At 33.2% G+C, this 14,373-nt stretch overlaps 1 protein-coding gene across 3 annotated transcripts in view; it reads right to left on the minus strand.

The window, feature by feature from the left end:
• Dis3l2 (Dis3 like 3'-5' exoribonuclease 2) overlaps nt 1-14,373 on the minus strand; it is a 374,186-nt gene that overhangs the window by 309,221 nt on the left and 50,592 nt on the right. Inside the window, exon 1 of one of the 3 annotated variants that reach the window (XM_068363724.1) lies at nt 12,661-12,676. The exons of the other annotated variants lie outside the window; for them this stretch is intronic. The gene's annotated coding sequence lies outside the window, so the exon portion shown is untranslated. Of the gene's footprint in view, nt 1-12,660; nt 12,677-14,373 lie in introns of those variants that run through there. 3 annotated transcript variants of the gene reach the window in all.

Genomic DNA, 14,373 nt, shown 5'->3' on the forward strand with positions numbered 1-14,373 from the left:
ACTATGAAGATCTGCACAGTGTAATATATGAGATCCCAGAGAGAGATATGAAAATTGTGATTGGAGACTTCAATGCTAAATTTGGAAGGAATAATCACGGTATAGAGAATGTTATGGGTCTTGTTCAACAAACAATCTTGTTAATGGACGTACTCTCTTCCAGCACAAGGTCGTCCACAAATATATAAGGACTTCACCATGTGACAATTACAAAAATCAAATACATCACATAGCCATTAATAAAGAGAGAAGTAGGACTCTGAGAAATGTAAGATTGATTGATTGATTTTAGGTTTTCTGGCATCCTGACATCGAAGGCCATTGACACCGATGCGAAATGTAAGAAGCTATAGAGGTGCAGATATTGGTAGTGATCACCAGTTCCTCATTGCCACACTAAAATTTAAACTGAAAACACCCAACAGAAATGTAGATAGAATACCTTGTTTGATACAACTAAGCTTCTAGAAGATGAGTACAAAGAAACCTTTGCTATTGCAAGTAGAAATAGAGTTGCAGTCTTAAAAACTTTAAGATACGGAGAGCCCACAATTAATGAAGAATGATGTGATATTAAGAACATATATCAGTCTGTTGGTAGTCAAGTTTTGGGAAATTCAGTTGCAAGGAAAAAGCCATGGATATCCAATGATACTTGAGATACTATAAAATGGAGATAAAGACAAAAATTGACTGTTGAACGTTTTCGAGGAAGTAATGAAAATTATAAGGTAGAGCATGCTAAGTATTCCAGTACTGAAATAAAAGCAGATAATACTTAGACAGGAAAGCAGATGAGGCTGACAAAGCTAAGAATTCAGGGAGTGCTTAGGGTGTAAGAATTACTCACAGAATTATTAATAAAATGTACCCATAAAAAAGAGAGATGGGTCTGTTATAACAACAGAATGATAAAGGCTACGATGGATGGAACACTTTAGTGAGGTCATGAATAGGAGATATGAAGGGAATAATTTGATTGATATACCTGATGCTGAGGAAGACCATGATGTGCCCATGATTGAATTAAATGTGTTTGGAGTCGAAGCTATCATTAAAAAACTCAAGAGATGGAAAGCCCCTGGATACGTTGGAATAACTGCTGAGATGCTATTGGCTGAAAATGAAGTGACTCCCAGAATAACTTACAAGATTATTTTATAGAATGTGGCTTGAAGAAGCAAAACCTGATGAATGGCAGCTGGGGGTGTTGGTGAAAATGACCAAAGAAAAGGAAACCTCACTGACTGCAATAATTACAGAGCCATCACACTTCCGTCAGTTGTCATGAAAATATATAGGCCTAGTATGCTTATTGTAGGGACTGAAGAAAAAGATTGATGAAAAGCCGAGAGACAGGCAGGATTTAGAAAAGGTAGAAGTTGTACTGACCAAATTTTCCTTTTAAGGGGATGTGGTACAGCAATGTGTAGAATATAGATATCCATTTGTGATGGCATTTGTAGACTATGAAAAAGCCTATGATAGTAAGCACCGGCCAAATTTGTGGAGTCCTGCGTTATTATGGAGTTCCTCTTAAATAAGTAAATCAGATTAAGTCTGTTCATGAGCATAGCAAATGCAAAGTTAATGTTAGTGGAGTTCTATCAAACCAATTTACAGTGAACAGTAGAGTACTCAAAGGGAATGTGTTGTCACCCATGCCGTTTATCCTTCTCAGGGAATTTTGCGATGCATAGAACAGTTGGGGATGATGGAGAAGGATTGGACTGGATTGGTAACAGAAAATTAGCTGACCTAGAGTATGCTGATGACGCTGTCCTTATTAGCAGAATACCAAAGTACTTGCAAAGTTTGCTTACCAGAATGCATGAAAACTCACATGAGGTTGGTCGCAAGATGAATAGAAGAAAGACAGAGATGATGAGAATGGAATATGCAATGGAAGATGAAATATCATTGGAAGGAGAAAGGATTAACGAGATAAATCATTTATACTTTTTTAGGAACTATGACCTCTAATACAGGATCTTTAGAATTTGAGTTTAATGAAAGATAGAAAAAGGCAAATCAAGCAATAGCTAGGTTAATTAAATTTTGGAAATTAAATAGCCTGATATTGCATATAAAAATCAGGCTATATATCAGTTTAGTGAGACCGCTGTTACTGTATGGACATGAGTCGTGGTATATTAATGATACAATATCCAACAGATTTAGTAGATTTGAGAACAAAATCTTCAAAAGAATATTGGGAGATAAATGGGAGGACAGGATTAGAAATGAAACTATAAGAAAGATTACTCGAGTGCCAAATGTAGATGAGATCATGGTGAGGGGTAGATGGAGATGGTTTGAGCATACTCTTCGCACTCCCCAAGAGAGATTAGTTCGCCAAACGTTCAGTTTGGCTCCACAAGGCACTTGAAGAGTTGGAAGACCTAGGCCTACATGGCTGAGGACTATGAAGCGCGAAGTAGGAAATGATGAAGGGAGAAGTATTGATTTAAAAGCTCAAGATAGAGACAACTGGCGAAATCTAACCGAGGCCCTTTGCGTCAACAGACGTAGGATGGAATGATCATGATGATAGTTGTGAAAGGTGTTCATCCACTATTCAGTAGTCAAATTGGGCAGTGACCATTCTAATGGTCATCGCAAGATACATATGACTTTTGTTACAGCAAAGCTCCACTATCATAGCATCCATACGAGTATGACCTTGATTATATAACTATATATAAATGATATTGCTTTTTGAGGCCTATTTCAGTTTTAGATTCTATCAAGACAACCTCATAAAGATTATAGTTATATTAGTTCAACCGGAGTAATAGGATACAATCCTTAGAACAAATTATAATTTGATGCTCAATTGTTTGCATTCAATTGTTTATGCTTTTTCAGGTTCACTGCGAGAGAATTAATCACAGCAGCCATGAAGAACGCTACACTAACAAAAAAAAGTCAGAATGAAAAACAGACGTCTTCAATAAATCTACCAAGAATAGGGTAGAGATATTAATGAAACCTTATCATTAAGGTTAAGCAGCTTAACAGTCAACAGGGTACTGCTGATAAATGGATGGTATTACCTAACCTCAAGCCTTTATATCCATAATATTGTATTTCTGGAAAACTTATTTGAAATCAAAACTTAACAGTAAAGGCATATATACATAATGCAACTCTTTAGGGGTGACATTGCTATCTCTACATCCAATTTCTTGACCCTACCAGATGTTGGTATCCATTTGCAGAAGTGTAAACTGGTGAATGGTTGGCCAGGAGCAACCCACGTCTCATCAAATGTGCTAAATGCTGAATCGCTCGGCCACATACCCACATTGGCTGATTGCACCTTCTAAAGGTGGGATGTAGGGTTTTCAGGTCCACAATCCACCACGCATATATTCACACATACAAACACACACATATATAAATATATATATATATATATATATATATATATATATATATATATATATATATATATATATATATTACAGGATAAATTATAAACCTGATTGGAAAAGCAGGATGGTATAGGTCCAAGGGCTCTAGCAGGGAAAAATAGCCCAGGGAGGAAAGGAGGGGGGTGGTAATTTAGTGAGGAAAGGAATTAAGGAAATAAACTACAAGAGAAGTAATGAACAATCAAAATAAACTATTTCATGAACAGCAACAACATTAAAACTTAAAAACTTGTAAAAAACAAGAGGAAGAGAAGGAAGATAGAATGAATTTATATATATATATATATATATATATATATATATATATATATATATATATATATATATATATATATATATATATATATATATATATATATATATTATAATTATTATCATTACTAGCTAAGCTACAACCATAAATTGGAAAAGCAAGATGCTATAAGCCCAAGGGCTCCAACAGGGAAAAATATCCCAGTGAGGAAAGGAAATAAGGAAAAAAATAAACGATATAAGAAGTAATGAATATTAAAATGAAATATTTTAAAGACATTAACAACATTAAAACAGATATTTGATATATAAACTATGAAAGGACTTATGTAAGCCTATTCAACCTAAAAACGTTTTCTGCGGGTTTGAACTTTTGAGGTCTACTGATTCAACTATCCGATTAGGAAGATCATTCCACATCTTGGTCACGGCTGGAATAAAACTTCTAGAATACTGTGTAGTATTGAGCCCCATGATGGAGAAGGACTGACTATTAGAATTAACTGCATACCTAGTATTACGAACAGGATGGAACTGTCCAGGAAGATCTGAATGCATAGGATATATATATATATATATATATATATATATATATATATATATATATATTATATATATATATATATATATATATATATATATATACACATATATATATATATATATATATATATATATATATATATATATATATACACATATATATATATATATATATATATATATATATATATATATATATATATATATATATATATATATATATATATGTAGAGAGAGAGAGAGAGAGAGAGAGAGAGAGAGAGAGAGAGAGAGAGAGAGAGAGAGAGAGAGAGAGAAAAAAATATTCCGTATTACTTCAACCATAATGATAAAAAGAAAATAATAAATCTAATACTAGAACGAACAGAACAAAATTTATATATTAAAATTGACTTGCTAAGATAAACTAAGCTAATCACATAAACAAAACAAAAAAAATACTAAAATCCTTTTCAGATAACCCCCAATCTAAGGTTAAAGGACGATCCTAACCCCTTAAAAATACAACCTCAGCCTCTGATGATTACATGGAACCAAAAGGATAATCTAAAATGGTCCACGGCGCATGATGTATGCATTGCTGATTCCTTGCAACTGCAACCAAGAACCCACTCGAGGAGCTTCCACTTAAATCTTGCACAAATAACGGATTTATGCACATTCGCTCGGTTTAACTACACTCTAATGGTGGCTATCCATTGTTCAGAAGTTCAAACTTGCAGCGAATGTTTTAATTTTGAACAGGATGAAATAAGGCTCTTTTCGTCGTTTATTTATGACAGATCTATTTAAACATTGTTACTGATCCTAAGATATCTTATACTGTTTATTCCTTTCATCTTCTTTCTCTGCATCTTTTCCAACTTCTATGCAGGGTCGATGTTTCTGGCCAGCATTCTCTATCTACCTCTGTCCCACACCTCATCACCGGTTAATCCCTTTGATCGAAGGTCATCCTTGATACAGTCCACCCACCTTCGCTTTGGTCTCTCTCTCCTTCTCAATCCCTGTACCTCCATTTCCATCACTCTCCTCCCAATATACTGTTCATCTCTTCTCATGACATGACCATACCACCTCAGTCTACTTTCTTGGATCTTATCTGATAGTTCTCTAACTCCTGTGGTACCCCTAATTGCCTTATTCCGTATCTTATCTCTTCTTGTCACCCCTCACATCCATCTCAACATTCTCATCTCTGCCACATCCAGCTTCTTCTCTTTTGTCTTCTTTATTGCCCACGTCTCCGCTCCATACATCATTGCCGGTCTCACAACTGTCCTGTGTACTTTACCTTTCAACTTAACCCTTATTTTCCTGTCGCATAATACTCCACGCACTTTTTTCCAATTATTTCATCCTGCTTGTATTCTGTGGTTTATTTCTGCCCCCAGATCACCATCCTTTGCAACTGTTGATCCTAAATACTTGAATTTTTCAACTCTTTTCAATCTCTCTCCTTGTAAACTAACTTCCCCATTCTCGCCATTTTTCAACCTCAAATACTGTCTATTTCCTGCTGATCTTCAATCCTCTATTTTCCATTTCTCTTCTCCACTCCTCCAGTTTCTCTTCTATTACCTCTCCCCTAGTGCTACACAGTATAACATCATTTATTTCCTTTCATCACTGGGCTATTTTTCCTTGCTGGAGCCCTCACCCTTATAGTATCTTGCTTTTCAAAATAGGGTTACAGCTTAGTTAATAATAATAATAATAATAATAATAATAATAATAATAATAATAATAATAATAATCTGATTTTCATTGCTTCACCATCATGACAACGATGAAGAGAAAGGATACTTTTTCTTTTCGTAATATGTTGTCAGGTGTTGATAAGCATAATGCGTAATGAGAATGTCATTGGAAATCACGTTTCATTGCAAAACTACCACCGTTCAATAACCTATGAAGCAAAAAAAGGTCCCTCAAAAGCTCAATAGAATGTAATGATAATTATCGCGGAACGTTTACCATTAAGAAATTCTCCAAATGGCATTTTCTGAATGATTCTCCAAACAAAGGCATTGAAAGGATAATACACAACAACAACAACAACAATAACAACAACAACAACATCAAATGCAGCCCTTTCTAATCCACTGCAGGACAAAGGCCTAACGTCATTTCATGTCTGGGGTTTGGCCACTTTTCACCAACACGCTGGCCAGTTCGGACTGGTGATGGTGAGAGATTTTCGTCTCAACGCTCCCAGTAAACCAACCCAGTATGGGTGGCCTTGATTAGTACAGCTTTGCTTATTATAATAATAGGCATACCCTTCCACCACGTTAAGACATCCCCACTCAGAAAGAATATTGTAACAGTTGATAAATATGTAAAATGTTATCAGCCACAAAATAAAGTAATTAAATATACATTACCTACGTAAATCAAATAGCCTACAAACCTACTGTAAACACATTTCACTGTTTTTTTCTCGTGATTTATAAATGACTAGCATATCATTCATTATAAAGAAATTGGTTACCTATATATAAAAAAAATGTTACCTTTAGTCCCCCGATTTCCCGTTATACCACTGCGGTAAATTCTGATATCATGACCCAACAGTCACCAACAATTCTTTGGCCAATGACTTGTAAAAAGTTAAATACACCGGTGGTGAGCTCTTTCAAAAATAAAAATTCCTACCTGCAAAATAAGTATCAAACTAATAAGGTCGAAAGTGGTTTCAGAAACTATGGTCTCATCCTTGCTAAAGACATAACTAATCCTACATCTCACCTTTCCTGTCTTTATTCTGGTATTTAACAGTGGTATATGATATACAAATTCTACATCATTATCTAAGTACATGCTGCTGTGAAACTGTCAGATACATATCTCTACCTTCATTGTTTTAATCAGTATTATTACTGTAGAGTCGACAGGAAACGCTGTAAGAAGTTATCCTTAATTGCTCTTAAAATTGTTACTGAAGTCATTTTTTTTCTTAGATTTTCATAGTTGAAGGTATTTCGGGTATAACTTCCAGTTAAGTTGAACCATTTATAAAAGGCAAAATACATTTCATGTTATTTTCTTGACAACTCTTTTGGAATACAAGTGCTTTCGAATGCTGGTAAAAAAAAAAAAAAAAAAAAAAAAAAAAAAAAAAAAAAAGTCGGCTGGTGCTTTTTATCAGTAACTTATCCATACAAAAAAAAAATCCTTTATTCGGAGCAAAATCATAAATATATATATATATATCTAAGAAATAACTCATCTCAGTTTTCCCATCCAAACAGTCATATGTAATACGTATTCCTGGTATTAGCGGGAAATCTTTTTGTAAAATTGTGGTGTAAGGACCTTAGAAGGCCTAACGGTGCTGCGTAAACAGTGTTAGCAGGTCTTTTGCCACCAAAGCTTGCGGTTAAACACAACCAAACACAGCTGAGAATGCAATCTCATTTAATGTAAAGCTCTTGAACTCTCTGTTTCGCAACTTCTGGAAATCTAAATTTCCATATCGTATTTACAAATTCATAGATTTAAATTGGTAGCAAGCAACTTTATCATTATCTTAATTCCATTTTATGGAGAATTAAAAACAATCATCACAAAAATATAGAAGACAAATGAATGTAAACGTTTTTTGACTCGTAATTTCAGTAGTTGAGAGCCGATTGACTGATAACGATTCATATGGTTGTACAATTAGACCAGTCAAACTACCTAAAAATAGGGATCAACGTGAGACTAATTGCAAAATAATTATTTTTGGTTGTAAAGCAATTGTGAATACATGTCTGGAAACAATAAATTTATAGACACTCTAAGCCTTACAACCCCTTCGAAACTCCTGTTCAATTTGCATACTCACTGTACTCTACGATAATGAGCACTGTAATTTTACCTTTATAAATATCTTGGTGACTAATAGTGAAAAATTATTACTTAAAAAAAAAAAAAAACTTTTCTTACTATTGTTCCCATTTTGTTTATTTACAAAGATAAAACTTTACAGATGTTACCTCTGCCCATCCTTTATCCTCTTTAATATAGGCATTTACATTTGTTTTGAAAATCAAAGGTTCTTGTTTCTTATTTTTTAAATTTCTGAAAGTATCATTCATGCCACAACCACTAATATAAATATAATAAAATGCCTCTTGAGCATTCAAGTTATGATTCACCAGTGCCACAAACATTAGATGTTTCAGTGCATGAAGCACCTCTGCAGTTCCTACAAGTGGTGTGACATTCAGTGCTCCTTGCTCTGCAGGACTTCTACAATTAAATCTCACAGTGTGAAGGAGGATTTCAGGTACATGGGGCAAATCAATCATGACTGGCAAGATGTGTTCATTTTTCTGTACTTATTGTACGTTCCTTGGGACGATAAATCGTGGGAAATTGCAGGTTTCATTTCTTTTGTAATTAATTCCATGTCAACCCATAGATTGACAGGACAAAATATACCGGTAACAATCAATTCTAAAGATTATTTTATTATCCCTAGGTGCTCCGAGCATATTATAACCATGATTGTAATATACGGAGAGAGAGAGAGAGAGAGAGAGAGAGAGAGAGAGAGAGAGAGAGAGAGAGAGAGAGAGAGAGAGAGAACTGCCAATAATTTATGTAGCAATGCTCAATTTTATATTTAATCGTGCATCGAAATAAGCCAAAGGCAGAATCTACAATGTAGTTCTTATAAGTTTTATTCTGGGCTTTAAAGTTATTAAAAAGAGGAAATATTTTGTAATCTGTCGGTGATGAAATTAACTCGTTTGAACAACACTTATAAGGATCATCTATGCAAGGTTTAGTTTTATTTGGATCTGTTTCTTCAGAGAAAGGTCAAAATGTGAAATGCTATAGGATGATGTAATCCAACCAATAGCCAAAAACTGTTTTTTTTTTTTATCATTCATAAGTAGCTCTAGTGGAAAGTGTTCTGTAAATGTTCAAGAATTAAAAAAAAAAAAAACTTGCAATCATGAACATCAGAAAAGATAAGGGCCATTTGAAAATAAAAGTAAGATTTTCAGTATTGAACACTGTTAAAAAATACTGTACACGTTGCGTTCGTGAAATAACGGGTCCAACAGTAAGAAAAAAATATTTAACCCAGGAAAAAATACATTTTAGAAAAAAAATTAGTAAGTGTGAACTATATTTTTCTTAGGTCATTCAATATGATCCTTTAAGGTGTGACCTCAACATGAGAAAAAGTCGAGTCATATAGAATTCTTGTATTTCTCATTGCCTGTCATTTGTATTACATCCAAATCAGTGTTCAAAACTGACTCAGTCTAAATATTAAGCAAAATTTCAGAATTTATTTACCTAAATTAGATACATTTTAGGATCATCGTTCAGCTGGTTTGCTCCTTTACTATTTTAATCTTGAATTAGTTATCTATAAGTGAATGAGAAAAGATGATCATACGTAAAAATCTAAAAAAAAATAAAAATAAAAATACAATAAAAAGGCGGTGTAAGGAGCGCTTAACGTACAGCAATAAATTCGTTCCTATCAGAGAAATCTAAGTAACGGAACTTAAAACTTATAAAAGGACTCATGAAATTCAAATACTAAAATAGAAGTTAGTCCTACATAACGTTTCGGCCACTAACTTACTTTTTTAAATCTTTTATTTGATAGATAATGCTCTCTCTCTCTCTCTCTCTCTCTCTCTCTCTCTCTCTCTCTCTCTCTCTCTCTCTCTCTCTCTCTCTCTCTCTCTCTCTCTCTCTCTCTCTCTCTCTCCAATTCTAATGTTGATTAAGACTTTGGCACAGGCAAACTTTTGCAAATTTCATTTAAAAAAATATTCACTTTTATCCATCAAAGTTCAACGAATAATGCGAAACAAAATCAACGATGATTATCACGGGAGGAAACACACAAATGATATATATATATATATATATATATATATATATATATATATATATATATATATATATATATATATATATATATATATATATACATATACCTTTACACACCCAGCTTTAAAAACATGGCCTGCAACGGAATTATGCAAACGACAATAATGTACTGGATATCAGCATAAACTTGAAAACCTGCTGCACTCGAGAAAGTAGGATACATCCTTTATACCTCAATCCCTTCACGCTAAAGAAAGAAAAAAACTTTATTATAAAAATTCCAAAATTTATGATTAAAGGGCAGTAACGTGGTAAGATTTATCATCTTTAAGGATCTTCTCAATATGTAACATGTTACTGAAATAGCCTTTTCAGATTTGTAGCCATCAGCCATGTATGCTGTTATCGTTCTAAATAAAATTTATTGTGTATTGATGATGATTTATTATGTTTCTAGTAAGCTATTGCTACAATCGGTTAAACGATTTGAATAATGTTCTGAAGCTGTCTTTGCACACGGGATTCGGGTGCGAAAAACTACTTATAGTACAAAAATAGTTTGAACATAAAACAAAAATATCCAATGTATATATATATATATATATATATATATATATATATATATATATATATATATATATATATATATATATATATATATATATATATATACAGTAAACATAAAATCATGCATACACACACACACACACACACACACATATATATATATATATATATATATATATATATATATATATATATATATATATATATATATACAGTATATATATATGTATATATATACATATATATACATATATATACTGTAATATATATATATATATATATATATATATATATATATATATATATATGTATATATATACATATATATACATATATATACTGTAATAAATAAATAAATATATATATATATATATATATATATATATATATATATATATATATATATACATATATATACTGTATATAGTGTGAGTGTGTATATATACCTAATTTTATTAAGTATGTTCCTGTATAATTTCTCATATATTGTTATTCTAAATATTGTGCGGGACACGAGTTTAGTTAGGGAATAGAGATAATCAGTATCCAAATAGTATTGGAACCTATAGGAAGTTTCCATCGGGGAATATTCCATGAGATATGATGCATCAGCATTTTTCAAAATGTTGAACAAAGACACTTGAGAGGTATATTGGTAATCGATAGTCAGCTATCGAGGAGATAACAGAGAGAGTGGTGCACTCCTACATATCTATGAATATTTTGCTTGTGTTTTCGAAATAAAAGCAGTGAAAGGAAGTATTCCATTCTATCAAAACGACTTATTGGATATTGCTTTCAAACAATGTGTCAAACTTGAGCCTAACAAATGCCACACATTTTGAAGAATTTTGTGAAGCAGTTAAGACCTGTATAATTCAAGATATTGATATATTCTCAAGTTGTTTAGCAAATCTGAGGTGTATTATACAGATCAGAAGGTGAGCGCCTATGTCGTCTCTATTCAATAAAGCTGAATGAGCACACAGAGCTAGTCTTTTCAATGATTACTTCGGCTTGGAGAAACGAGAGAAACCATCTACAAGTGGAATCAGTCAGGGGACAACTACAGATCTGTAATAACTTTTCAGAAAAGTGACCAGACGTACAAAAGATCCTGATTCTAGCTAACAGAAAACTCTTGGAGTTTGAAAAAAAAAAAAAAAAGAGTACCATAATGGCTGTGTATAGTGAATAGGCTACTTCCTTTTGTTTGCGAAATTAATAAGTTGGTTGGAATATGGTATGTTGTTTCATTAGCAGTGAAATTGAAAATATTTTTTGCTTAGTTTTTTCATAATCATATACTGTAAGACTACATGCATCTTGTAGACTATGCATGTAACATACAGTATAAAGGGCATTCAAAAACTAGCCTTCTCTACAATATATTTTATGAATAACAACTTCGAAAATAAGTTTTGCAAATCTGCAAGCTTTTCATATACATAAACTCAATAAACATTTAATTTAGGAAAAGTTATTTTAGAATCTAAAAAAAAAAATCCATCTTTGGTTATGTGGAAATGGCTACTCTAATTACGTCCCTCAATTTAACCTCCTTGTGCTTAATTGATTAAAAGAACCAGCTAATGTTTACGTCATACAACCAAAGCAGAATAAATGCCAAGAGCGATTGCAAACAATTCACTGTAACTCACCACCAATTACCTAAAAGTAAACAATGTACTTAGTGAAATACCGTTCGCATTTCTGTCGATCGATACGCAAATATTATTCCCAGTCCCCAATAGTCATAAAGGAAAAAAGCCAAAATAGCCAGCACTCGTTCACTTCCTACAGCAAACTCCAGAATAACTAGAAATTAAAGTATTATTTATTAATCATTTCTCTAACCATTAACTACAGCAATTTGTCAACTCGAAACGTTTGAGTTTTCAAAAAATATGGCAATACTGCTGTTGAATGGCACCGCGGCTGCAGGACCAGTAAAACACCACTGATAAACCTTATGATATTTAGCTTTGTTCAACTTTATATTCGCAAATACCTGTGTCAAAATGTTCCAAAGAAGTTCACAATTACCATAGATGCGTGAAAAGTTCGTTGATTGTCGATAAGATTATGAAATCGACGAAAACGTTACCACAACGTTTGACGATCTCGTTAACACAAAGTAACCGCTCAGAACTGCTTACAGTGTTACCAGATACTGGTATGAGAGAGATGAAGGATAGTTAATAGATGGCGCACAAAACAGCAATTTTAAGAAAATGGCTTTAACGGAAAGATTACATAACAGTTCTTAATTATTTTATCAATCATATTGTTCTTTCAAAGCCCATAATACCTTTCGGTAACATGTCCCACCAAGCACTAAACGTGAGATTCGTGTGTCTCTGAATGTGTGAATTCATTCGTGCTGAGGCTACCTCATAACACCTTGATCCATGTTTGCACGATGAATATTTCTTGACCATTACTATGTATCCCCAAAATGTCTTCCCTTTCAGTTGTTCTTAGTGCTAAATGAAGTAGTACCTGTAGATTTTCTGCAAGTCTTTGGGGACAATATTACTAAAATTAAAGTTATACATTTCCTAGACCTCCCGCTGATATACTTCCTTTCCTGGGTTAAGTTATGATGGCCTAATGGCGGATCGGGCGATATGTAATAAACGGGTAGCATAGGAAAGATACCCGATGTACTAAAGCGGGGATATGGAGACCTAAAACGCAGATCGATTGGTGGTATGATTGGAAAACAAAGGGTATTAGTACATGGCCTACAAGAAAACGTTAAATGACCTCGTGCGTAAGGTTAGATCGAATTACTTTTGTTGAGTATATTGTATTGGTGTATAAAAGAGGCAAGGGAGCAGTGGGAGATTGTTGATCAGGAGGTAAATCTTTAATCTACTAGAATAAGATAAAGGAATGCTGAAGAGGTGTCTACCGGTTTAGGCCTACTTGCCCGGTAAGAGTTCCTTCTTGGAGGAAACTGTTGATATTCTAACATCTCAAAATTATTATTAAAAAAAAAAGCTAGAAAAATAAAACTATTCTTTTGATCGGTCATTGATGGGAAAGCAGTTTATGAAGTATATAGTCATTAAAAATTTATTAGGCATTCCATCTTGGTTTGTCTAGAATCTCTAGATTGTCGGGCAGATTTCGGCCCGGATGTGGGCTCTTTCATCCATTCTACGGCGTCTATAGAAAATGGGAATTTCTAATGACGAATCTTCATCAATACCTATATGGTGGACTAATGTTTTACTTTAGGAAAACCAAGTTGGTATCTATTTTGAGAGTTTTTCTAAATTTTAACACATTTTCAGATAGCCAAAATATGAGACCATTATTTATTAGAATAACAAATTGCATACTGAATCATATTACAAATGATCTCTCTAAACTTAGAGTCAAACGAGAAAGGGCGTGTCACACAAAAATATCATGAAATAATTACTATAACTGACATTCATTCAGACATGCCTAAACCACGTTTTCATTCAAAAGTCATGAGAAATTAGTGGTAAACGTATTAAAATATGGGAAAAAAATCTCAAATTAAATCAAGCGTCCAACTTTCTCTTGTGCTCAAAGCTAAGCACGAATTCTCACTGATCATGACAGTCAGTCACGAATTTATCTGCAAATGCCTTCAGACCTTCCTATTATAATTTTTTATACTCTTGTTAAGCTACAACTGAGCTACTAAGCTTAGACACACCCACCATTGTTGCTACAATAGCACAGA

Source organism: Palaemon carinicauda, chromosome 40 (assembly GCF_036898095.1).
Source record: "Palaemon carinicauda isolate YSFRI2023 chromosome 40, ASM3689809v2, whole genome shotgun sequence".
NCBI classification, from domain to species: domain Eukaryota; kingdom Metazoa; phylum Arthropoda; class Malacostraca; order Decapoda; family Palaemonidae; genus Palaemon; species Palaemon carinicauda.